Here is a 27,505-nt window from a genome sequence, read left to right on the forward strand (position 1 = left end):
TTACAGAGTGCTCATGTGGCTACAGTAATTCAGAACAGGAGGGCAGCATGGTTAGACAAACACAGAAAGAAGAAATTTTTCCAGAAAGGTGACAAGGTGCTTGTTTATAATTCTAGATTGGGGAAACATCCTGGTAAACTGAATTATACTGGGGAAACATCCTGTTTATAATTCTAGATTGGGGAATACCGGCTCCTATAATTATACCGAAGAGAAAATATGGAACTACACTCGCAACCGTCATCATGAGACTCTCCACCACAAGCATGCAAGCGTACAGTGTGAGTACAAAGTAGATGAAAGGTTCCACTCCATGGTGGAGACCAACCAAGAAGTAGGCTATGGCTCCTTGAAGCATCGATACCAGCAGTAAGTAAGGACTAGATGAAACAGCGTTCGCCACAACGAAGGATGCGACACCGTAATGAACATTTAATCTCTCTCTTTTGAAAACCTGAGATGGGAGACATCTTAAGCACGGCTGCGCCTCTTGTGTCCTTTTAGTTTTAGTCTTGCTCACAATAGGATTCAACACGAGCAGTTAAGACTTTGGGGCTTTCTAATTGTAGAGTTTCAAAGACAGATCATGCAATTTTGCCATTCCTAGTTAGGTTGCACTAAAAAAACAAACTAATCGGGCATGAAGACCGACCAGTCAAACCTCACCTGCTAACCACTCCCTACCAAGGCTTGCTGAAAACAGGGAAAGAAAAGAATAAGTCTCAGGATGAAGGTGAAGGAGAGCTAACCCCTCGGAGCGACTCCAAAGGGTGAATCTACAACGAAACAAAGCAGAAGAGCGAACAGTTAGTTCCTGCCCTACCTTGTACAACCTCTCTAGAATGACTACACCACCCGTAAAACCTAAGTCTGTAGCTGGAAGGTAAGCTTCTCTGCCATTAGGCATAGTTAGAAAATAACCCACAGGAATTACGTCCTTGATAATAGCTTGGAAAGTCCCTGGCAAACCCTTCTCGAGCATCTTCACGGGTCGAGATCAATGTTAGCTGCCTCTTCTTCTGCTTCAGTGCGCCTTTGCATGCTGTTATCCCTTCTGTATGCGCTGAGACGCCTGGTCCCTTCCACATTGGGAGGCTTTCTTGGTACTGCCTCTGTATTCCATCGATCCATTATCTGGGCACTTCTATCTGCTGCACCTCGGCCCACGATTCGAGCAGACATTCGAGCAGACGACAGACATGGCCTTGTCTGAGCTGCTGCCTGAACGTGTTGGGAAATCTTCTGCTCGAACTGATGAATTCCAGCAAAGAATATCTTCCCTTTTACCAATGCATCAAAATCTTGCCGACCAACAGTTCTTCCAAAATCAACAGACCCAGATTGCGTCAAATGGCTTAAGGAGCCGCCAGCTAGCTCCAGAGAGAGCCCGGTGGTCTGAAGTTTGGAAAATGAAGCAATGGTTCTCAATACAGAAAATTGGAACAGCAACTGGGAGGTAGCAGCTATCCTCATTTTGAAGAAAAATGGGGACGCTGGGCGTAAAAGACTATAAAGGACAATGACGTACCAGGCGCAAATTTGGATAAGAAGAAATCATGAGGTGGCCTTCGAACGCACCATTCGAACCAGTGAAAACAAAAATCTGCATCAAACAAGCCTACTATGTTTTCTGGCAAATTGTACTGGCAAATTGTACTGTATACCGTGACCATTGCACGCCGCTTCCGAGCATGTCAATCACGTAGTCAAATAATCTGCACAGGTCCTTCAAACGGATGAGAAAGAAAGTAAGACCGCATGTTATTTTAATACCTAAGTGCAAGATTAAGGCGAAGCGAAGACCGTTTGTGATTTACCAGGTGGACAAATAACTCGGTGAGCGAACCGTCAAAACTTTTTGCCAGAATTTACAGACTTGGTTTTTTGCTCCCGACTGCCATGCCAATCTTGAAGCTCTTCCGCTTCTGGGCTGCCGATGGGGGCTACAAGAGGGGAAGGAGATGGCGAGGAAGATGAAGAACTGAGAGGGTGTTGATTTAGCAAGAGGGGATCGTGGAGGATGGGGGAGAAGGAGCTGGCGCCTTTAATGGGCTGCCACTTTTGAGATCCCCTCCTAATCCTCTTCCATCTTCCTAAGATTTAGCAAGATTAAGATAAGATTGCATGAGCTATCACCTTCACAACCTATAGAGAGCTTGCACAACCTAAACATCATGGTTGGATTGATTTTGAGATTGCATCCTTGACAATTCTTCCCCTATGGTTGATAGTGAATGGGAGAGGACTTGTGAGAACGTTCTAAAACAAGATGGTGTCATTGTTGAATTTTATAAGGGATTTTGGCATGTCATTTAGGATGTTTTGGTTAGTATGCTTAATTTTATGTGTTACAATGGTGTCCTATTAGAAGGCATGACTAATGATTTGAGTTAGTAGATATTGCTGTGATGCCCATTAGGGAAGCATCAAGGCTCCAAATGAGGCAACATTGAGCCTTGCAACAGTGGCTACCTCTCTAGCCAAGAGCAGATCAAGCTCCCTCTCATTGCTCTATGCCAGGTTGGGGACGAGGCACACTACAAAAGAGGAGGAGGGGGAGGAGTAGGACAGGGTGAGACAAAGGTCTCTTGTAGAGAAATGGGTGCTAGGGACTAGCCAAAGAAATGAAACTTCGTGACCAATGATGGCAGATAGATTCTGAACACAAGAGTCGCATTGTCATTGGTGTAGAGGCAATAGAGGGAAGAGGATGGAGATGTAGGCATTTAGCAAATGTAGATTCCACCCCATAAGATCCATAGCTTGTAATGGGTGGAATCAATGTCAAGAATTAAAAATCTTGACAAGGCAATAGCAGATTGATGGCCAAAAGTACAGTGGACCAATGCATATTTTCCATAGTTTCCACGCACACCAAATATTTGTGAAAATGATTTTTCCCTTTCATAGGCATATAACCATGGTGGATGCCCCTTGGCCTCCTTTGCCCCACTCTCTCCGAGTCCTCCTAGCAACGCCTTGTGCCTCCCCTTGCCTCGTGGAAATAGTAGCCCTCCTGGCGAGCATTTGCTCTTTGCCCTACACCGACCTCTCCTCATCCATTGCTTCAACTTGCCTAGCCATGTGGTTGCCCTGCTATCCACCAAGATTCCTAGCTATGGTGAAAGGGAGGTGGCTCAAAAAAGTTTCCTTGTGCCCCTCGACCCTGTGTACATTAGGTTAGCTACTTGTTAAATTATGCTAGTTTCATTATTACTGTACATTGTGTTAATCGGAATATCTTATGTCGGAACATTGTGTTGGATTTAATTATAGAAGTGGCTCTCCACTATCTATCCTTTTTTAAATAATAGATCAATTGTTTGAGAGCCTGAAGGATCTTTACAAAGTCAGTGCTAAATAGACTGAGTAGAACTAAAGAAAATCAAGTATAAGAGGCATCAACTTCAAAAATACTCCTCCACCATTGATTCAATGCAATCCCTCTGTGGATAGAAAGAAAAAAAAAGAGAGTAACGAGATAAAAAAACTTCAAAAAATAAATTCAAAATTAATGGTGTTCATCAAGATTAGAGATCAATGTATGCAAGAAAGCATAGCATCCTAATCTCATCCTAATGAAAAGGCCAAAAAAGAGCAATAAAGAGAGAAAATCATAGCATCATAATCTCATCCTAATGCAAAGGCCAAAAAGAGCAATAAAGAGAGAAAAGGTTTTTAGAATTCTCTAGAGTTCAAGAAAGCATGGTATCCTAATCTCATCCAACAACTTCATCTTGATCCAAGTCCTACATGCCAAACAAGTCTATCTCCAACTCTATACCATGTTGATCTACCATATCATCATCGTACTCTGACATCGTATGTTCACCTTAGACTTGATCTTGTAATTCCCCTACTTCAATAAAGTTGGGTGATTCTTGATCGTCATCTTCTTCCTCAATATCATGATCTCTATCTTCCTCATGTACAATGTCATTATGTGCATCTTCTTCTTGGCTCATATTGTGATCTTCATCTTCTTTGCTAGACTCGGGGGGGTCACTCATCATATGTAACCCTATCACGTGAGTTCAACAGAAGGATTTTTTTTATTCTAAAATTTACAAAAATAAATATACATAAGGGACTATTTAAAATAATTTTGGAAAAAATTTATAGATTTGTATAGAAAAGGGGTACATTTTATTAATGAAATTTTTTACAGATAAGGGACTTTAAATATAGGCCTTGAACGCATGTGATATAGAGGGTTTATACATAGTGACCCCCCCTGAGTTGCTAGATCCATCTGGATCAATTGGATCTAGCATTGGTAGTGGCATCTCCATATCCACATCTCTATCTTCAAAACTACATTTACTTCATGGCACAACTTGGACCACATACCACCTTCTTGGATTAGAATGATCCGGATGAGAAATCACCTATATTGAAGATGGGTGTCAAATGCCATCAATTATATGAATTTATGCTTAAGTAGATACAAATATGTACCAATTGATCTTAAAAATGAAAGTTACATGCATCGTACATCTAGATGAAAACTCTTGCTCGTGCTCGTTTATTGTCTCTCCATCGTGTTCAGCTTTACGTAGAGCCAATTGTAGCCTCGTGGGGGTCACTATGTATAAACCCTCTATATCACATGCATTCAAGATCTATTTCTAAAATCCCTTGTGTAAATTTTTCACTAATAAGATGTATCCTTTTTCTATACAAATCTGTAAAATTTTCCCAAATTTGTTTTAAATAACCCCTTCTGTAAATTAACTTTTGTAAATTTTAGAAATTAAAAATATCCTTCTGTTGAACTCATGTGACAGGGTTACATATCCCCCTGAGGTTGTAGCCAATCAAGTGACATGTGAGTGGGGAGAAGGGCGAGATCCCATGCATAGGGTTTTGCTCGCCTGTGCATGACTCTGAATCTCATCCTTGCATTTATTCTTTCTGCTTTGGCCGCTTCATATCTCTCAATCCACTTCTGCATCTCCTTGCTATTGAGGATACAAAACTTATTGAATTTATCCTTTTGCTCCACTCATTATAAGGCACAAGCCATTTTTCGACTGAAATACTGACTTTTTTTATACTAAAAAGTTTTTTTTTAACGAGCGCAAAGGTCGGTATTTATGTCGCTATTAGCGTCGGAAGAGAAGGGTCGCTATATAAGTGTCTCTATATAACGACACTGGTAAATGTCGCTATATAGCGACGATTAACAGAAGCTTGTCACAATAAATGACAACTAGCCCATCTGTAGACTGATGCATATCATAAAGTAGATTATGCAACCAAGCTGCCTCACATGCAGCTATTGATGCACCCCTGTACTCAGCCTCTGTCCTCGACAAGGCAACTGTAGGCTATTTCTTGCTACTCCAAGTGATTGCAGCACTCCCAAAAGAGAACACATATCCACTGGTAGATCATCTATCAGAAATTATACTATTAGCCCAAACAGCATAAGTGTATCCATGCAACTGTATCTGAACCCCAGTCTCATAAAATAGTCCATACTCTCTCCATACTACAATGCGGACTTCACATGCCTTAGTATGTGTCTAGTTGCATCCAAATGCGGTTTCCTTGGAGCCTCCATAAACTAACTTACCAAACAAACAACATAGCTCAAATTTGGCTTGGTAATAGTCATATAAATCAAACTTCCTACTATGCTTCTGTACATTGTAGGGTCTTCCAGAAGCTCACCTACATCTGTGCTCAACTTCACATTCTGCTCCAAAGGAACTGAAATAGGCTTACAACCTATCATCCCATATTTGGACAACATGTCCAATCCATACTACCTCTGCAAGAGCCATATCCCACTTGTGGATCTAATCACCTCAATGCCCAAAAGGTAACCTAGCTCTCCCAAATGGTTCATATCAAACTTCTACTTCAAGAGCATTTTCACATGAAGGATATCTTCATCACTATCACCTGTGATGATCAAATCATCAACATAAATAACAAGCAGCATAATGCCTTTCTCTATTTTTCTCACATAAAGTGAGAAATCTACCTTGGACATCTGAAAGCCAATAGTGACAAGATAATGTCCTGTCTTGTCAGACCATGCTCTGGGATAATACAAAGTGCATGCCATCTAGTTGTACCAAGATAATACAAAGTGCATATTTATAGGAATCAACATGTACATGAAAATTACATCACCATGATAGGCATATAATAGGTGTTGTAGTTGCTCGTTTCTTCAATGCATGGAATGCTATAAAGGCTCCTTGTTCTAGTGAAACTTTGGGGGTCGGAGAAGGGGGGCAGGGGGGGGGGGGCAGATGGGGAGGTAGCTAGCATAGTAGAGTGGGTAGTCTAGCATGCCATCTACTTGTACCAAGATAATACAAAGATCATATTTATAAGCATCAACATGTATATGAAAACTACATCACCATAACAGGGAAAAAATAGGTGTTGTAGTTGCTCGTTTCTTCAATAAATGGAATGATGTAAAACCTGACATCTTTCTTGGTAAGCTCATAAAATGGCGCAACAATATTGGCGATGTATTTGAAAACTCTCATTTGGTAGATGCTGAAGCTAGTGAGTCTGCGTGACTATATTATGTTCCTGGATTCTAACGTGTACTCTATGGCCTCAATCTTGGTTGGCTTAGTCTGGATTCCTTACTTGAAGATTACATCTCCAAGTAGTATGCCAAGACCGATGTAGAAGACAAAGTTGACTAGGTCTCAAGAGGTCTTGACTGCCTTGTACTTAGGAAAATCTTTTTTGAGGTAGGCCAAGTGCTTGGCCTCGTTGGAGTACACACAAGAAAACATCCAAATAAATTAGAATGGACTTGATCAGATACTCCCTAAAAGGCTTGATCATGAACCTCTAGAACATTAATGGCACATTTTATAGACCAAATGACATGAATTTGCATGCATATAAAACCCACTTACTAATAAAATTTGTATTTTTCTAATCTTCCATTGCCAACAAGATTTTCAATGTACTCATCCATGAATGAGTACATTTTGTGGCATGATACCATCCAAGAATTTGTTAGTGAAGGGGATTTACAAACGGTTTGGGATTGTTTGAGCTCAATTTCTGATAATCCACACACATGCAAAGATTCCCATTTTTCCTGGGCACCATTACAATTGAGAATAGTGAAGCTCTTCGATCAAGTAGATGGATGAACTTTTGTTGAAGTAGGAAATCAAGCTTAGCCTTTATTTAACTTGGCATAATTGGGTTTCATCTTGTAAAGTTTGATGATGGACCACCTGTTAATTTTGCACTAAAGAGATTTTGGGTTGATAGACCCTAGTGCCAGCACTACTCAAGTTCGTGTAGTTTTGAGTGAGTACATTTATGTATGCTGTGAATAAATTTTTGATCTTTGTAACTTCATGAGACGTGGTCACATACTGACTTACCTTAATACTTCTTGGCTCCTTGTTTTTGCCTAAAATTTATTGTGTTGGTTCAAGCACCATGTTCAATGCTCTGAGCTGCGTGATCATCAACTTGGACTTGGCCGATTTGCATTCACCTGTAACATCCTCCCAAAAATGCTCGAGGTAGAGATGATTTTATTTCTCAAGCTTGTTGTCTCGCATCCTTTACTTGATTTTTGCTCCAACTTGGACAATGTCAATCTTTTCCATAGGTAAGACATGCATGTCCATGAGGCAAGATACAACATCTTGTGAAAATTAGCCTTTCATGTTCAAATGTTGGGGCCTGTAGTTGCTTGGGATGGGTTCGTGAATCGTCGAGATTTAAACCTCGATGTTCCCTGTCCTAATGGGCATGACTTCTGATCCCCAATCATGAAGGACATTTGCACTTTTGAGTGATGGCCTACGCAACAGTTACTATAGGAAATATGTGTTTCCTTCCTTGGCAATGACGATGAGGCTAACAGAGTAATGGATTGTTCTAATAGTAATGACTATGTCAAAAAGTGTAGTGGACTCCTCTCTTAAATGGGAAAAGGGTAGGAATGATGACTTTTTTTAACGTAAAACAATGTGTTTCTATTGTAGGCTAAAGAATTTTAAGAGTCAAGTCATTGTTGCACTTAAGACTGAAAATGTTATCCTCAATGATATGAAACAATGTTTATTTTGAATATAGTAATGGATGTAATTATTTTGGGGAAAGATTTAAAATACATTTATTTCAATTCGTATTTTATCATTTTAAAGTTAAGAATTTAGAGCGTTATTTTTCTTTATCACCTTGAATTAATCTTGTTTTGTAAATATAATATAGAAACTATAGTTCATCATTTTTGGTTTTAATATTGGGTTGTTTGGGAAGGTGTAGCATGCATTCGTCGACAAGAGACTCTTCTCGAGAAAATTGAAGAGGATGATGCGTCGACAAGATGGTGTAGAAACTCTTCTCAAGATGGCGTAGAGACTCTTCTCACATTAGGAAGCAATGGTGAGATCATGTAGACAGTTGTTGGACGGTGGGACAGTTAGCGTGTAGCGTTGTATGCCTTTGGAGGTAAGCGAATAGCGAAGTATGCCCAACAAATTTGGTGAAGAATCGTAAGAATTTAATGTTACTACAGGTTACCAGGAATCTAAGCTCAATGAGCATTCAAATGCCACAGTATTATTTAGTTCTGCACTACACGAATGTATGGGAAGTTGACGAATTCCATCAGCCAGTTTTTCCAACGCTATTGATGAGACTGTAGACCTCCTGTTTGTCAATGCCGAAGGTGGTCTCCAGCACTTGCTCAGGAAGAGGAGGTTGAGAGGCGAAGAGGGCAGTGGCCACTAGTGATACCCCTGGATTCTGACTGTTCAAAGCGGATATGGCAAGGGCGGGTTTATGTGCATCCGCATTGAGCTGGAAGTGAACAAGGCCTCGGGGGAAGACAAAGAGGTCCCCAGGGTAAAGGGGCTGCTGGAAGAGAATCTTATTGGTATCCACAAAGCCCACTACTAATTTTCCTTCGGCCAGGAAGAGAACTTCGGTAGCGCGAGGATGGACGTGAGGTGCAACCAGGCCGTTTGGTGCGAAGTCGAGACGAGCGATTGACAAACCCTGAGTGTTGAGGCCACCAAACGTTTGGGCGTCGGCAAGCGTGACATTGGAGCCTAAAGCGTTGTTGACATCACCTGCCTTACACAGCATCTCGGACTTGAAGTCGATTGCAGACACCTGATTGGCGTTCTTGCAAAGAAGGCCGTTTATGGTGATGTCTTGGTTGGGTAGAGTGACGCAGAAATCTTGCAAAGGGTCGGCGTCCACGGCTGCAACATGGAGGGAGGCCGGAGAAGCGAGAGCGAGCAGGACGAGGAGGGGCAGCGCGGCCCTAGTGAGAGTGGTGATTGCGGACGCGAATTTAGGAGCCATGGCTGGATACGCAGTCGATGAATTTAGCTACTACAGAGCTGGGATGTTAGATCAAATGCAGGACGTAGCTTCTGAGAAGGGAATCGATGGGAGATTGTGGAGATAGAGCAGCACAAGCGTGATCCTTATAAAGGTGAGGATCTGCTTTGGACCAAGTCGAGTTCGTAATCCTGAAGCCTGATAGGTGACGACATCCATTGAAAAACTTAGACCATCGGGGGCTAAATCAACGAAAATAAAATTGAAATCTTCCACAAATCAGCTGCAGCGATTACTGGAAATGGTAGCAGAGAACATGCAGCGCCTCTAGAGAATTACAACAAGTTGGACGTCGAGGACGACGACAGCAATGACTGCTGCTAATTCGTCGAAAGAAAGAATATTTTACTGCAACGCGTTGTCTTGTGACATTGTCAATTTCATGACACATCACGTTACGATATGCTGCTTGAATTTTCAAGCACGTTTCGATAATCTTGAGAAACCATACCTCTACTTTCTTCTTGAATTGTCGCAGCACGTTTGGATAATCTTGTGAAACCATTAATCGTATAACTCTAGTTTCTTCTTAAATTGTCAGAGTCGACCCTACGTGCTGATGCACCACCCGCCACTTGGAATATAGCATGGGGCACTTTTCATCGCCTCTTTTCGTGCATATTTTGAATTTTTCATCGCTGTTGGCTTCAATCTATTGTACTCTAGCTACGAGTCGCCTTGTCACTATGCATTAGCTCTAATGAGGGAAAGTTGAAACATATTACATTCTAAAACCTCTTGTAATGAAGCGACGTGATATTCAAAGTTTTGATCTCTCAATATAGCCCAATATATCATAGAGTATAGTGAAGCCACACCACGTTACCACTTAACACAAATTAGACTTATAGTCTTGGATTTTGCATTAAATGTCACCTCATCGCATAGTTATCATCCCTAACATCTAGGGTTGGAAACCTCATGTACAAGGACAACATGATATGCCCGACTTGGAAGCCTTGCCACATGGGCATCAAGTCAATCCCACATCGAGGGTATACCTACTAGAGGTTTCCTCAATTCATCGAGAAGATGTGCCTAATATTAAGGGCTTCCACCTTTTAAGCCACAATTTCTAACTCTTAACTTGCCCATTGGATCTCTTTGAGATCTTCAAAACAAATGAAAAGCACAAATTAGAATACAACTTCAGCATAGGGATCATTCTAATCATGTATATTTGCGATCCACCAAACTCCACAAGATATCCCAAATGGCAAGCACATACTAGAACTCACAACCATTGGTTGTGGAAGGTGTGAGGGCTTCCTCAATCACGCAGAAGGTCATTGTAACTCTTCTCCAGCACCATTCTACTTTGGTGCATTGACTTCTAGCTCCTCGTTAACTAGTATGGACATGCTACTAGTTTGTACTGAGGTAACTTCTATGTAAATTACTTACCCCCCCTTCCCTCCCCCCATAGATCCTCCCTCTTTAAGAGAATAATTGAAAGGCCTTAGGTGGGAAATAGAGATGATGAAAATGGAAAAAATAATAGTTGTATTAAGTGACTGGTTAGTGCTTTTAGTGATTTTAATTTAAGGACTTACTAATTTAGGTAATTTTCGATACATGACGAAATGTAAGAGGAGCATTGAAGAGGCAATCAACCACTCAAAGAACCATACTAGGGATAGAAAATAGTCCTAAAAGTTGATAAACAAAATGAAGGTGTGAGGATGAGCTTGAATACCATCGAAGTCGATGATGTAATAACCAAACAAAACATGAAAGACACTTTTGCAACCTATGTAGAGGGAGAAAAAACTATAAGAAAAATGCCTCCTTGTAGGGTAGCAAGCCTGGGAGGTAGTAGATGCACCCGTTCGAATGGTGCCATCACACGAGCTATGGTCTCAAAACTAGTGGTAACATTCTAGCTAGCATTGACATGTAGATTGAGGGACTTGCACGCTCATGTCATCAAACTCTTTACCCTCCAACTAAGAAGTCAGTGAGTGTCCACTCTAGAGTTGCAAGCACATGAAACCATACTCTTTAACTTGAGAGATGGCCTTGGTGATGTGAAAGGGGTGCGGGGACATGCATAGCTACAAAGAGGGTGACATTACCTATGTCACTTTCCTCTTAGACACAAAAATTTGAATATTTTTTCCATTAGAGGACCAGCATAATTTCACCAACTGGTGATCAACTAAAAGCACTGCATGTAACCTACATTTACTCACTTTTGTACACAAAACAATTACTAGCTTCTTTTCTTCCTTAAAAAGAATAAAGTCACATCACACAATGAGGGGAGGGGGGGGGGGGCGGAGAGGGAAGGGGAACATCACAATGAGTGCACATGTCCTATTAATCTATTATCTTTTATTTCAAGAATCCCAATTTAATTACGTAAATACCCCTATGGGAGGTTAGCCCCCATCTCTTAGATATACCTTTATTGCATGATGGTATATATCTCGTATCCTTGTGCATTCAAATACTCTTTAGCTTAGTAAATATAAATCCAAATATACTAGACATAGATATGAGTACTTAGTCCATTTCAATAAATTCATCTTACCCAAGTATTTTCGTGTCACACAATGTCTCTTTCCTTCCTAGGGGGGAGGGGAACATCACAACAATTGGACATGTCCTATTGATCTATTATCTTTTATTTTAAGAAGCCAAATTTACTTAGGTAAATACCCCTATAGGGGGTTATCCCCCGTCTCTTATATATACCTTTATTGCATGAAGGTATATATCTCATATCCTTGTGAATTCAAATACTCCTTGGCTTAGTAAATATAAATCCATATATACACCCATGCCATGGATCTTTAACATTTGAGGGTCCTTTTAGGATGAGACTAGATATAGGTTTGAGTACTTAGTCCATTTCAATAAATTCATCTTACCAAGTATTGTTCATAGTCCTTCTAAGGCAATTTATCAGCATGCTGATCAATAAGGTGTTTGCTTACTTTAAAGCCTATAGTTTTTTCAACATTAGAGTTAGAGTAAAACTAGAAATTGCTTGCAATAGCTCTAACTTATACATAGATGAGCTAAGACTAGATTTCCTATTCCTTTTTGTTAACCAATGAATAATTTGGGTTCCTTGTTTTCCCTTCTCTATGAAAACCAATAAGTACTTTGGGTTACTTTTTTTATTTCTACATAACTATAAGATTCATATCCCCAAGATTCATTCAAGATATGCAATGCAACCTATCAGACGTCATCGTAGGAAATCAAATTTTTATAATCATCCAATATTTTGGACATGCAAATATTTGGCTATCCTTAGATAGGACTACAAGCGGGATGACTTCCTACCATACAATACCCATACCTTTTGAGGTGATGAGCTATCACTTTTCACTAACTAGTTCCCTCTTCCTTTACAAAATAGCAAAACTTAATGAACTATACAATATCGCACAACAAAACAAATAGAGAAGGGAGTTCATAAAATGGGATTGCAGTTATAGAGGCAAACCACACATAGTGTAATTAAATTTTGTCAACATATTTTGAACATCACATGAATGACTCAACCATTTTCTTACAAAGTCAAGGTTTTTGTAACATCTACATGCACATGTGCTATTGAGTTCATTTTTTAATGTTTTGGTGGGGGGTGGCGGGGGGAGACGATCATCACAAGAATTGGGCATGTCCTACTAATCTATTATCTTTCATTTTAGGAAGCCCAATTTAATTATGTAAATACCCCTATGGGAGGTCAAAATGCGGTTGGGCTTGCCGCATTCTTGTCCACAGAGGTCAAAATGCCCATATTGGCCTTGTTAAGATGTAACACCATCCTTTGGAGAGACCTCTTTAATTGGTTGAACAGACAAATGGTTGCCCCAGAAGAAGGGACTCTCAAGGTAGTTGAAGCCCCCATTGAAGAGTTGAATGTGCTAAAGATATTGGTCAAGAAGTTGGGCTAGTACTTTGACAGTGATGAAACAAATGCTACGAAATATCAAATGGTAGAGCACATAAAGATCAAGACCTTTAGTCTCCCCTACCGGGTTTTGTTTGTGGTGATGGACTTCCATAGGTAGCTGAATGGCTATGATGTCATTCTTGAAAGATATTTTATTCATGCCATAGGTTTAGTATGCGATTGGACAAACACATTTTAAGGGATGACCAATAGACCTACAAGGCACACCCTATGGCTAGCGATCTAATTTGCAGCCAAGTCGGAAACTACTTAGAGAACTTCTATTATTCATGTTTTCCAATCCTGTAACAAAAATGACATGGGTGAGGAATGCGATGAGCACTAGTACGCTCCTCTGCTAGAGCTTGAATTTACCCAAAATTGCATGCATGTCCTAGCGACCATGGACATGGTCGAGAATACAAGAACCAAGATGGTGGCTTACAATCCCAAGCTGCTGATTAAGAATGAGGGTTCCCCTAAGTATGATAATTATCTTGAGGGCACCAGTTGAAGATCAAGGAGTACAAAAAGTGAAGATAGGCCTTTACTGGCTATGATATGTGGGTGCTATTACAGCACACCATGAGTTCTCATTGAACTGGGGAGCCCCTTAGATTTGACATAATTAAGGCACCCCTTAGATCCCTTAAGGTAGAGGAATCTCTTCCTATTCATAGTAAGCCTCCTATGGAAGAGAAATCACTCTATAAAAGCAAGGCCTAAGCTATCAAGGATTATTCCAAAGAAAATCAACTTGCATTGGAAGCCATAAAGGATGGGAGAAGGAACAAACTGATCTATGACAAGTATCTAAGCAATTCAAAGTTTACATGGTACATGACCACAAGATACTCCTAGAGCAAACTAAAAGGCTAGCCAAATAAGGAGACCAATATGGGTATGATGGCCCTACTAATGTCACAGAGGTGGACCTTGCTAACAAAGGAGAAGACCCCAAACCGGTCTACATAGGCGATGATTTGACTCCCAAGCAAAAACAAGACTTGCTTGCTTTGCTACATGAATTTCAGGACTATTTTGCCTGGAAATATATGGACATGAAGGGTGTGCCACCAGACTTTATGTAGCATACTATCCCCATGATGGATGATCTTAGTTCGGTATGGCGACAACCCTATTTGATGAACCCAAAATATGTGATGATCGTCCAAGAAGATATACATAAATAGATTGATTGAGGGTTCATTTTTTATATTTGAGCATACTGATTGGGTGTCCCCATTGTGATAGTGCTGAACAAGAATGGCAAGTTTAGAGTGTGCGCTAATCTCAAAAAAGTGAATGTTGCCACTTGTGTGGACCATTACCCACTGCCTTTCACAGAGCATGTCCTAGAACATGTCACAGAAAAAGAGGCTTATAGTTTCTTAGACGGGTTCTCAGGATACAAGAAAGTATCTATAGCACTATAGGATCAGCATGAGGCTACATTTTCCATGGAATGGGGAGTCTATGCATCAAGGTAATGCTCTTCGGACCCATTAATGCTCGCATAACATTCCAAAGGTTGATGATCGCGGCCTTCAAAGAAAATCAGAGAGATTTTCTAGACGTTTTTCTTGATGACCTGTATGTTCATTACAAATGGGATGATCATCTCATGTATCTAAAACTTCTATTTGAGAGATGCTGTTGCTATCGAATCTCCCTCAACCTCTTAAAGTGCCAGTTTTGGGTGAAACATGGGGTTATACTCGGTCATGTAGTGTCCAAGAATGCTCGCGTAACATTCCAAAGGTTGATGATCATGGCCTTCAAAGAATATCGAAGAGATTTTCTAGACGTTTTTCTTGATGACCTATGTGTTCATTACAAATGGGATGATCATCTCATGTATCTAAAACTCATAATTGAGAGATGCCATTGCTATCTAATCTCCCTCAACCTCTTAAAGTGCCAATTTTGGGTGAAACATGGGGTTATACTTGGTCATGTAGTGTCCAAGAATGGAATTTCCATGGATTATAATAAGATTTTAAAAGCTTATCTTGGAATTACCCCCACCCACTAATGAAGAGGGTGAACAATGGTTCACCTGGAGCACAATATATTACCATAGGTTTATTTGCAATTATGCTAAGATTGCCTGCCCCTAGCACAAATTGTTGATTGTATTTCATTTGACAGAAGAATGTCAACTAGCCGATGAGACCCTTAAGTTAGTCTTGGCATCAACCTATATTCAACCGAGGACCCAATCAAAATTTAATTTTCCATGTCGATATTGATGCTCCAAAATTTGCGATAGGGTGCATGTTGGCTCAATCATGAAAGGATGTACCCATTCTGACCATATGTCATGAATTCCCAATTGAGATCTAGCAACAAGAGTGAAACATGATCTTTGAGATGCACCAATATTTTTGATTGACTAAGTATAAGAATGAGTACATGAGATTGGATAATTTTTAGCTAATGTAATCCCTAAGGATAAGATGTCCACTCAACACAAATAGGGCCACGAAAGTGATCAAGGATGCTGAACAACTTTATCGTTTGGGGAAAGAGTGCCCTATGCACCGCTAGGTCCGAGAAGAAGAGTTTGTGGAAATTTTGGATGAAGATCATTCAGGTACTGTATGTGGCCACTTTGCGGGAGAGCTCATGGCCCATAATGTATTACAATATGGATTATGGAGGCTAATGTTCTTTGCAAATGTAGCTGTATTTGTCAATGCGGTGATCCTTACCAACGAGTCTCAATACCTCATAGCCAAGATTATAGGTGCTTGACCAAAGTTCTCATGGACCAACCTTTTGAAAAATGGGGGATAGACTTTACAGGTCCAATTAGGCCAGGTCCAAAAGCCTACCCAGCCCATTATGTAATAGTGACCATAGATTACTTCACCAAGTGGGTAGAAAGTGGATGCACAAACAATTGTAAGTTATTATATGCAAATGTAATATCCCACTTTAGCCTTCCACTAGAGATCGTGAGTGATAGAAGGACACACTTTAAAAATGGCATGATTTGTATCTTAATGAGTGAGTTGCATTGGAAGTCCACACCCTATTACCCTTGATCAAAATGGTTTAGCCAAAAGCTCGACCTTGAGCCACACAATGACGTGCACCATTGAGGGTAGTTGTAATGAGTGGGAGCATAAACTCACCACCACACTATGGGCCTATGGAATGGCCTACAAGGTGGCTACAAACTGCACAGCCTTTAGAAGTGGTTATGCCAATCGAGTTTACTGAGAGCCGGCCTATGGCATTAAAATTGAGAAGTTATGCTATAAAAAATGGTTTGACCACAACCTTCCAAACAAGGAACTAGGGGAGGGTGACCTTGCACTATTATACAGTGTAAGGAACAACAAGAGTAAGCTCAAATATCAAGAGATGGGTCCATATTAGGTGTTAGAAATCACACCTCATGGGTCATTAAGAATTGCATCCCTTGAAGGTAATGAGATGAATGGTTACATGAATGGTGGGGGTTCCTAAAAAATACATGAGAATCGGTGCATGAGTTGCTTATGAGTTGTCTGGTCAAAATTGTAAGATAAGGAGTGTATGACATAGTAGAAAAATAGTGGATATACTACTTGTATCTTGTATCTTCTTGCTTGCTGGATAAGAAAGACATAGGATTGGTTGTTTCTACATGGACGTAGCCCACACTAGGTGAAACACATACATCAATGCCTCTTTGTCTCTTCAATTCTATGCTCTTTCTGTATTGTGCACTTTACACATCCTCTTCTCACATTATTGCTCCATTTTTGTGTTGCTCCTAACACCTTATGCATTCAAATATTCTCTACCTTAGTATATATAAATCCATATATACACCCATGCCATGGATCTTTAACATTTGAGGGTGTTTTAGGATGAGACTAGAATATATAGAGTTGAGTACTTAGTCCCTTTCAATCAATTCATCTTACCAAGTGTTTTTCATAGTCCTCTTAAGACAATTTATCAGCATGCTCATCAGTAGAACATTTGGTTACTTTGAAGCCTTTATTTGGTTACTTTATAGATATGTAGATGGGATGTATGCCCAATGGGCCAAAATTTCACCAACCAAGTGTGCCCAAATAGAAGCCACCACATTCTTGAAGATATCCAAGAGGTGATTGATTTGTAACTCGCCCCAATATGGAACCTCATGAGAGATAGACAGCCGGTCCATACCAACAAGAGCCTCTTCACTACTAGCTCCCCAATCCCAAATCTAGTCACTTTCCTTCCTACGAACCAGTGGTGGATCAAGTTGACCTTCACGTGTAGGATGATCAAGTGGAAGATATTGAGCATGACCTTCATAAACCATCTTCCTCATATGTTTGGAGTGTCATCATTCAAACTAGGGCCACAAATAGGAAAAGCATGGTACCCTTGTATCTTAATTCCTATATATATGCATGGACACATAGGTCATTAGGCATGCATATATCACACAACAATAGATCATGAAGATATCAATGCGCACTCCCCAAATTCTGGATAGTCATGCATGGTTCACATAAAAATTACCTTGATGCACACATGACTGCGGCTTGCCTCGGGGCTCTAGAAATATCAAAGACACGTATGCCCCTCCATAGGGTTTGCAGCTCCTCAATCAAGGGTGCCATGTACATGTCCATATTTTTTGCCTTGTACTTCCGAGCTGGCACAAGGAGGTCAAGCATGAGGTGTCCCTTCTTTATTGTTAGCCATGGGGGGATATTTTGTTGGAAGACTGAAAGGCAAAGAGTAGAGTTGACACAAAATCAGAATACTTGCTTATAGAATGAAGAAAAGAGAGGTCCTTAAGTAGGCACCTCATACAAGGTCACTGACATCACTGATGACCTCAAAGCTCCACAATCATCTCCTCAATCTGCTCCTAGATTCACTCAATCATCCTATGTGGCTTTTCCACCACCTAACTGTGCTTGTGGGCACCTAACTGTGCCTCTAGCACTCACACATAGAAACATAAGGTGTGCCTGAGGCATACACCTTGAGATATCCCAACAAACCCTCCCTCAAGGAAATGCCTCAGGCTATGTCAAGGATACATCTAGTCTCATAGTTTCTCATGCCATCTCATGGTGGTCAAGGATTAATCTATGGCTAGGTTCTCATGCTAGCAAGGGTTTCCTTGGGTGTAAGGTAAACAGAAAGGGATACAAACAGACCTTCCAATGGTTATCTCCCCTGCATGTACATGCACACAATGTCTGCAGGAGGTACCATGGAGCAAAACATACACATGGCCTACATCATAAGGTGACCAAAGGTGTTTACAAAACACACAAAACACAATAATTTATTTTCATTCATTTTGGAGGACTATCTAGGCTGAGTACCTTGACATAAAAGAGAGATCTGGAGCATACATAGAGATGATTTAAAATGCATAATCTTCATGGGATGCCTCATCTTGTGGAGGCAAAATATCCATGTCAAGGCAAGGTCTTACCACATGGGCAGTGTCTAGTGCCTTATAAGATGGTACTATGATAGAACAAGTGGATCTAAAAGTCATATCCTTCAAGAGAACAATTATCTTGTCATCTCCATAGTTGTGTAGAGAAGCATATCTTAGGTATCTGACCTTCATCTTTTTCTTGTACTTGGAGTCAAATAAAAGTACCATGAGAGGCTCTAACCCAAGTATTGGGTAGTGTCTTCTCTCTTACAGGTGAAATATAACTGAAATACTTCCAAAGTATGAGCACTTGATGTAGCAAATAGTAGTGACTAGATTTCAAACAATGATGCTTCTTTTACATGCTTCATAGAAGTGGATGAAATAAACACTTTCCAATCACAACCAGGTCTAGCAAGTCAAAACAAAACTGAAGCAACACTTGTAGTGAAGTTATTGAAAACTTCAAAAGACCAGAAATGCTAGAGTAGCATTTTATGTAGCATCATTTTCAAAAGCATGTCAAAACTGTCAAAACTAGAGAGCTGAACTTGGAGGGCTCATAGCACACTCTTCAAAGCAAAAGAAAGGGGGCTTTCTGAGGCAAAAGAAAGCTGGTATACCACAGTAGATCCTCTAGGAAGGAGAGGCGAAAAAACGCGTCAGGTCGCCTTCACCTTCTTGAACAAAGTCGACTGGTTTTTCTCTGTTTTCTCCTTCAATATGCAGCCATTGCTGCTCAGATTTCAGCACAAGGTAGCTCTATGTATGGAGAAGCTTGCCCTAAAAGGAATTAGACAAAGACGGAGCAGGCGCAGAGAAATCGCAGGAAGAAGAATCAACGACTTTCGTGCAATGGCAACCAGCAGAGCGCATATTTCTTCAATTGCTTGCAGCCCGAAATTTGCCCCAACAAGAGGGATCTCCAACAGAAAGGGCATGGGAAATGGGTGAGAATCGGAGGAGAACAAGCTCAAGCCAATTTTTGGAAGAAGAGGGAGAGATGGTGAAGAAGAAGAAGAGGAAGAAGATGATGATGTGGCAGAAGTGGGCTCAAGGAGGATCAAATGGCTCTGATACCATGTTGGAAGACTGAAAGGAAAGAGTAGAGTTGACACAAAATCAGAATACTTGCTTATAGAATGAAGAAAAGAGAGGTCCTTAAGTAGGCACCTCATACAAGGTCACTGACATCACTGATGACCTCAAAGCTCCACAATCATCTCCTCAATCTGCTCCTAGATTCACTCAATCATCCTATGTGGCTTTTCCACCACCTAACTATGCTTGTGGGCACCTAACTGTGCCTCTAGCACTCACACATAGAAACATAAGGTGTTCTTGAGGCATACACCTTGAGATATCCCAACATATTTTAGTTCACCAAGACTATTGGCCATGTCAACCAAGATGTGGATCGTAGCCCGAAAGGTTTCACACTATGCATTGTGAGCCCGAGATGTAGATTGTGTGGCTCCCTCACAAAGTCCAGCCACATGTTGTCTATGTGCTTCCGAGTAGCTGGGATCCTCAAAGTGTCATCGGTGGACCGGTGTGTAGCAAGCCACATCATTAGTTACACAATGGACTTCCATCTAAACATGTGTTGTATTCTCGGGATGATGGTAAAATGTCTCAGGACCTTCACTGGGATTGTCTCCCCTAGTAAGTCGTGTCTATAGCACTATGCTGCACACTCTAGGAAATTAACCAAATTGCCATACTCATGACAAAAAAAAATGCAATTATTTATAAGGCAAGTGTGGATGGTGTCATAATCCCTCCCAACCATCACCACCATCTTCTTTGCTTCATCTCTAAAATTAGGCATGGTATTTGGGATAGGCAACATCTTCTAGAGCAACCTATTACAATTTACATATCCAAGAAACCTTGTGAATGAGATACTAATTAATTAAAACAATTAGGAACGACATACTAAGATCAAGGCTCCAAACCTCATCAAGGTTGAGACATTGTGTCTAACCATCCATACTTTGCTTTCAAATTCAAGATTGAGAGGCAAGCTCGTAGTTTTGACATCCTCGCACCATCATACAATAGTTTTGATGCCAAATATCACATCATGCATCATGCTTAGACATCTCACCCCCATCTCCCGTGGTGCCTCCAAAAAAAGAATCCATCATGTCCTCCATACCCTCGTCCTCCTCTAGAGGATCATCCTCAAGATCATCTTGATAAAACTGTGGTGGTAGTGGTGGTGGTGGTGGTGCACGTGCTCCCTTGGTACTCTCCTCATCCTGTATAATATAATGATATACAACAAGACAAAGCACCCATAGACGCGCTTGGTAGACGCGCAAAATAGCGGGCGCATCTATAGGCGTTGCTCTAGTAGAGAAATTACGGGCGCGTCTATTAGCACGGCTAAATGCTCGTCTATTTGCGCGTCAATCACCACGTTTATTTGTGCGTTAGACCTGAGAAAATACGGGCCCGTCTAACATCCCGTTTATTAGCGCGTCTATTTGCGCGTGTATTTGCGCGTTTATTTGCGCGTTTACACTGAGACTCAGACGCGCATTTAGACGCGTTTGCAGAAGAAAGCAATGATGTGTGGTATGTTGACTCAGGTGCGTCAAACCACATGACAAGTCATGCAGAATGACGCGCTCCAGAGAATACAGAAAGTGAGATTTTGGTGTGCATCATTGCTTTCCAAACATTGCCCATGATTACCAAAGCACATAATTTTTTGCAAGCCCACATATACAAGAATTAAGGGAAATGAGGAGAATGAGACAATATGTAAAATAGTTTTGCCAATATCAATTGTGGGGCTACGGTTCAATCTCATCCTCAATGAGATCAACCCTTGCCAAACTATCTACTTCAAAATCCAAACAAGTGTTTAGATCTACAAATACATTCAAGCCACTACTACTTGTGCCACTCATGTGCTCATCGAAATCAAGATCTCCAATGGTAGGCTCGTCCTCACGGGTAATGCCGGCCTCAATATCTATATCTCCTATCTCATGATCATCCTCCTCTCTTGTATCACGCTCATCATCACGTCCATGGCCATGATCATCCTCCATACGCTCCATATTAGTAAATGTACTATACATCACTTTGGAACGTGGCATAATAGGTATGACATGCCACCACCTATTATTATCCACCATTAGTTGATAGACAACCTAATTCAAACACAAATACAATCATGTTACTTTTCTTGCATCAAATATTTAAAAGCGAGTATTTTTATGTGTGTGCACAGTACCTGTTCACATTGTTGCGGTAGTATTAGTGTGTCCTTCCTACTTTGCCAAAACTTTGTGGAGTCAATAGTTATAAAGCCACTTGCATGGCGTTTGATTGTTGCATTAGGGCCTCTTTCCACCACGTCCTTAAACCACTTTACATCCAAAACATACACAAAGAAGCGTCGAAAGTCAAGCATAATGATATCTTGGATTATGCCACAATAATCATCCATGACTCCATTGGCTCCCTCAAAGCTAGCAATGACGCCGCAATCTTGTGTGTTTCTCTTATCATCAATCCGTTGTGTTCGAAAATGCTTGCCCTCACACCATATAGCATTGAACATAGTGCACTACACCAAGAAAAAATCAATTAAATAAGCAATCTAAATTATAAAAACCTCCTAACTTATGCATAACATTCTATATACCGACCTTGCTCATGCATCCCCTAGCATACTCCCATTCTTCCATTGTGATATGCATCCCCTCGTCTTTCTCTGCTTTCTCCATTTCATCAAGTAGCCAATCCACATGAATATCCTTTGGAAGTGCTCTTAGACGCTGAGGGTATGGCACACGAGATCCGTGGTGTGTACGAAAGAGGGCCCTTTCTTCTTGTCTTCTTGCCTTTGCATCCTCGTATCTTGTCACCCATCTTTTCATCACATCACTATTAAGCACGCAAAAGAGGTTGATACTATTACGCAACTCCGTGTCTATTACTTTGTTGCGTCCTTTTCCTTGAGGCACAATAGAGGTCATCCTTAGGTCTTCATCATCTCTCCATAGTCATGGGAGAGAGCTATCCACATCAACAAGAAACTCAGAAATATATACAAGTGACTCTTGTACCAACTAACCCTCGGCCATGCTACCTTCGGGTCTTGCATTTTGTCTCACGAAGCCCTTCAAGGTCTTCATGAAGCGCTCGAGGAAGAACAACCATCGTGCATGTATAGTACCGCATATAGCAATCTCATCCACCAAATGCACTATGAGATGTAGTTGGCTTGTAAGAATAGAACGTGGAAATGTCTCCTCCACTAAACAAACCGCCTCCACTGACATAACTCGAGCATTCTCAAGCATGGTGGGATCTATTTCCTTTGAGCTCACATACCTCACAAGCTCGCCCATCTTGTAAATACAATCTTTCACGTCCTTTGATGCACTACGTGAAATGCTAGTAGGTAGTATGAACTGAACCCGCGAGGAGGTGGTTGATTAGTTGCTTATAGCTATTCACTCACAAATTTGAAAGGAAAAAGATATTATGCATATAAAATACTTACTTGGAGCATCTTGTGCCAATCATGAGATTTCAATCCATATAATTGCTCTACACCTCTTTTCTTGCTCTTTGTAAAGGCTCCCTTCAAACACCTCATGCATCCAGTGGGAGTACGAATTGTAGTAATAGCGTGCTTCACCGTCGCCATCTCTAGCTTTGATAACATCCACGGTGCATGAGGTAAAAAAACACGCCCATTTGATCTCTCTTGAGGCCAAGCTTCACGCATCCTCCCTGTGATACGTAGATCGTCCCTTATGCCTGCCGAATCTCGTGTCCCATTCAAATGCTCCCAAATGGTAGATGCCACATTCTTGAAGATATGCATGGGATCGAGCAGGTGATTGATCTTGAGGTGGAACCAATATGGTAAACGATAAAAGATGGAGTATCTAAACAAAATAAAGTGTTAGCGTGCAATCCTCACTTTCAACCAATATAGCCAATCTTTACTTCCAGCCAATAGTTACAAATCCTTACCGACTCATGCCAAGTGGTGGAGGAGTCGTGGAACCGTCCCAAATTCTCATCCAATCTCCCGCGGTGAGTGATTGTGGGAGGACTTCATTCCAAGGGGCAACATATCTAGGATGATCAGGTGGGAGAAATCGATGGTGATTCTCATAGATGACCTTATTCAATGCGTCTGCCCGTGAGGCAACTAGCGAAGGACCACAAACAGGACATGCATGGTAACCCGATGTAGTGAGACCTGAAACAATAGATGCAATTAAGAGTGGAAGGTGGGTTTAGGGTGCCACGTCCTTGCCTATTCATAATTAAAAAATGCAATGCTTACCTGAACACTCGCCATAGCCTGGGAAGTCATGCATCGTCCACATCAAGACTGCTTTGCAGTTGAAGTCTCGTGACGAGGGAGGCCTGCTCACATCATGCACCTCGATACCTCTCCAAAGTATCTCTAGCTCATCAATCAAAGGCTCCAAATAAACATCAGGGTTTTTGACTTTATGTTTCCCTGGAATTAGAAGGGACAGCATGACATGTCCTTTCTTAATAGCCATAGAGGGTGGAAGATTGTAATTCACCAATACCACTGGCCATACACTGTAAGACATGCTTTTGAGACCAAATGGGTTCACACCGTCCATACCCAATCCAAGTCTCAAGCTCCTAGGTTCTTCCTTGAAGCTTGGCCATGTGTCTTCAATATGGTTCCACGCAGGAGAGTCCGCGGGAGTTCTCCACTTGCCATCGGTTGATCAATGGGAGGAATGCCATGACATGAGCTCTGCAATAGATTTGCACTTGAACATATGTTGGATGCGAGGGATTATGGGAAAATGTCGCAATACCTTACGAGGCACGTCCAAGGTTTTGAGATCTGCTCTATATCTTGCCTCTCCACAAGTAGGACACTCTCTTGCATCCTTATGTAGTCCACGAAACAAAACGCAATCGTTAACACATGCATGGATGCGCTTGTAATCTAATCCTCCAAGAGAGGTCACATGTTGCCTTGCCATATCTCTTGAGATCGGTAATTTATTCTCCCTTGGAAGCATTTTACACAATAGCCTGCACGTGAAGACCATAAATGAGGAAAAGCATTCGAGTAATTGACCCACTAGCATAATTCACCATGTTTGCAAAATCGACTTTAAAGCTTACTTGAGTAATGCATTCAAACTTGCATTGCTCCATCCATAGATGGTTTGCAAGTTTAGTAACTCAAGGGAGGCACGTAGAACAGAGAATGTGCACCCCTCAAACAGTGGAGTCGATGCTGCGGTAAAAAGATCATCCTGCTCCATGCTATTATCCCTCCCTTGATGGACATATAAATCCCGCACCATATCATCAAACACCTCCTCCTCCACGGCTTCATGAGGTAATGGTGGAGGGCTACTATCACCATCACTCCATGCATCCGTAACGGTCCCTCCTGAAGATCCCACCTCATATCGCCGACGCTTCGCCTCCTCACGACGGGCATAGGGTAACATGTGCGGGTGTGGCACTACATCCTGTATCAAATTAAAACGGGATCATTATAACTCAAACATATGAACACCCATAGGTATCTCAATCAACCTTAACTTACAAATCCTTACCCTGTTTACGGTCAGATCCCATTCTCCATACTTTGAGATATGATTGAGCGTAATCCTGCGTGCACGATACATGTTTCCTCGACATCGATCACACAGACATTTGATTTTTTGCTCCAACCACATTTCGCGATGGTGGATACGGAGGGATTCATCCTCACTGGAGCTGCTTGTTGAAGATGGAGACATCCTACAAACAAACAACCCACCAAATTTGCTCTTCGTTAAATGCTTAACTTAAAAACTCTGTTTTGCGTCTATCGCCGCGTCTATCGTCGCGTCTAATATCGCGTGTAATTGTGCGTCTAAATGCCCGTCTACTATGTGTATTTAAACGTGCTAATAGACGCAACTATAGACGCGCTAATAGACGCAACTATACCCGTGACTTTTAAACCTGCTTTTCGGCGCGTCGCTCGCTTTGCTTTTCTTTTGATTACTTAAACTTCGCGAGCGGCTTTCTTCCTTCTTTATTAATAGTTCTATAGATTCGAAGCTTAAGAGAGAGCCTCCCATACCCAGTTCCAAGCTTTCATTCAAGACAAAGGGACCGTACCTACACAGCTTGCTTCCAAGCCTAAAGAAGAGGAGGAGTACGAACAAGGAGAAGAAACAAGTTTGGAAAAGAAAGATCCTTCCATACCTTTTTCCAAGTAAGTCCTTTTGAAGTTGTTCTTGCTTGCTCTTTCCAGTTTTGTACTTTTTCGCATCCACGAAACGCAGCATCTAGGTATGAGCGACACGTTCTTTTGTCGGGCGAAACATCCTTTTCGACTTTTGAGTATTCTCGACTGTCGGAGCGCGTGTATAGAGGCGTCTGAGGGCGCGTCTAAACGCGCATCTATAGGCGCGTCTATATGCACGTCTGGCTTGTTACAGACACACACAGACGCATATATAGACGCTCACACAGACGCTCTGTTAAACAGAGTTTTAAACGAATTGTTAGACGCGCTTTTACTTGAATTGTTAAACGCTCTGTTAGACGCGTTTATAGACGGGTCTATAGACGCACTCTGACAGAGCCTCTTTTTTTTTTTGCCCCCTTTCTTCTCAGCTGCCAAAGTAATAGATTTGTTTATTTTTTTCCAGTTTAACATGTGGGGAGGAAGTGCTTCTAGCTCACCTGATCCGCGTGAATCGATATGGAAGGATTTATATAATATTTTAGGGCACCCTCCTAGTCCTGCGGAGTTATACGGGTACATGACGGGTACCCTTAACACTCCCCAGGAGTCGGCACTACAGACTCCGAGCCACCCCACACTGCCTGAGATCACCCCAGTGGAGTCCGCACAGCCGTCTTATGCCCCTTCCCCCGTACCGTCTTATGCCCCTTCCCCCATGCCGTCTTATGTCCCTTCTGCCATCCTGTCTTATGCCCCTTCCCCCATGCCTTCAGGAGGTCCTTCTGCCTCAGTGAGCCGTCGACGTACTCCCCAACCGTCGAGACTCGGTTCTCCAGCTACGAGTGGTCAGCGTAGTCCCGCGCAGTCCCCAGCTACGAGTGGCCAGCGTACGAGCTCGACACAACAGGGTGGCAGGCGTAGTAGCGGGGAGAGCGGTGGCGGATGCATGGCACAGTGCTTTGGGCCATGTGGCGGTGAGGAGGATGATGATTCCGATGATTTAGACGTGCCTCTGGGTGATGGTACGATTTATTATGACATCACCCAGACAGGAGGCATCTTGTTAGATGCGCGGGGGAAGGATATAATGGCCTTCATGCGCTCTGTAATTGCTAACAATTACAGAGATTGCTTTATCCACTATAAAGACCACCCAAAGAGGTTGGCTGATGAAACCCTCGCTACTATTCGCTCTAGGTATCCTAACCCCCCCAATCGCCAGTTCACAGATAAATGGGGGAAGTCAAAGATTGTTACGATACTTAGCAATAAAAGATCTTCCCTTAAGAGGCAGGCACTAGCGGAGCTTGCCAGACTTGAGGCAGGTCAACCTCCAAGGGGCCCGCCCCACACCGCTCAGAAGCGTGAGTGGAAGAAGGCAATGAAGTCAGCGAGGGAGGAGCCCAGTCTGCAGCACGTGGAGGCACGGAGGATCCAGATGGAGGAGTATGGGAGCGCGCATTTTGGAGCAGGGGGTGTTGAATCATGGGAGGCCCAATTTGTAAGTATCGATCTCAAATTATATTGCTTATGTAGTTTATTAGGAGGTTGGTTGTTTCTTTGTACTAATCCCTCCACAAAGTGTATCGCGGTCATGCAGCTTGAGATC

At 41.7% G+C, this 27,505-nt stretch overlaps 1 pseudogene; it reads right to left on the reverse strand.

Annotated features, from left to right (window-relative positions):
- Positions 1-8,619: 8,619 nt before the first annotated feature.
- LOC147895038 (germin-like protein 8-2 pseudogene) lies at positions 8,620-9,321 on the reverse strand (annotated as a pseudogene).
- Between the last annotated feature and the right edge of the window lie 18,184 nt (positions 9,322-27,505).

This window comes from Dipteris shenzhenensis, chromosome 13 (assembly GCF_047967505.1).
Source record: "Dipteris shenzhenensis isolate YYH24624 ecotype China chromosome 13, Dip_SZ_1.0, whole genome shotgun sequence".
Classification (NCBI taxonomy): domain Eukaryota; kingdom Viridiplantae; phylum Streptophyta; class Polypodiopsida; order Gleicheniales; family Dipteridaceae; genus Dipteris; species Dipteris shenzhenensis.